At 38.6% G+C, this 790-nt stretch overlaps 1 protein-coding gene across 1 annotated transcript in view; it reads right to left on the reverse strand.

Annotated features, from left to right (window-relative positions):
- LOC106874898 (TLC domain-containing protein 2) overlaps nt 1-790 on the reverse strand; it is a 30,749-nt gene that overhangs the window by 7,778 nt on the left and 22,181 nt on the right. The gene's annotated exons all lie outside the window — the stretch shown is intronic.

Raw genomic sequence — 790 nt, forward strand, 5'->3', positions numbered from 1 at the left:
GAGATATGATGTTGCTGTGGGCTCGAACTATGCAAGAAGTTAAAATTTTTTGACTAAAACACAACTGGAACCCTAAGTAAGACATGTGTAAAATTTGAATGAAATTGGTTGTGTAGTTCTCGAGTTTTAGGGAAACACACAGACAGACAGACAGACAGACACACACACATTCTCATTTTTATATATATAGATACCTATATATCAACCTGTCTATCTGTCTATCTATCTGTCTGTCTGTCTATCTATCTATCTATCTGTCTGTCTGTCTGTCTGTCTGTCTACCTACCACCACACAGTAAAAGTGAACATGGGGCTTTGTGATTGCAAAACAAACTGCTTAATTATTTGGCCATTTCATGGTGTAGTGGTTAGGGTGTCAGGCTCTTGATCATAAAGTCATAGGTTCAATTCTGGCCCAGTGGTGTGATGTATCCTTGAAGGAAGCTATACATTTCATATTGCTTCAGTTTACCCAACAGAAAATGAGTATGTACCCCCCCCCCCCACCGTGTTGGAGCAGCTCTTTCTCTTTCCTGAATGTTCTACTAGGTCATGATGAAAGGTAAGAGTGGTGAGAATGTTTCTATGTCAGCTCACAAGGCACCTTAAACAATTCACAAAATCCTGATACATGCTACCAGCATTGACTCATTTGTGAGTGACTGGCATGGTTGATTGCACATGGATGCATATCTGTCATATACCTAAATTAGGTTACCTATGAACCTATGAAACAAAGAGGCTCATATCTTTTATTGTCAAGTACTGGACTATAAATATATATACATAT

This window comes from Octopus bimaculoides, chromosome 25 (genome assembly GCF_001194135.2).
Source record: "Octopus bimaculoides isolate UCB-OBI-ISO-001 chromosome 25, ASM119413v2, whole genome shotgun sequence".
Lineage (NCBI taxonomy): Eukaryota > Metazoa > Mollusca > Cephalopoda > Octopoda > Octopodidae > Octopus > Octopus bimaculoides.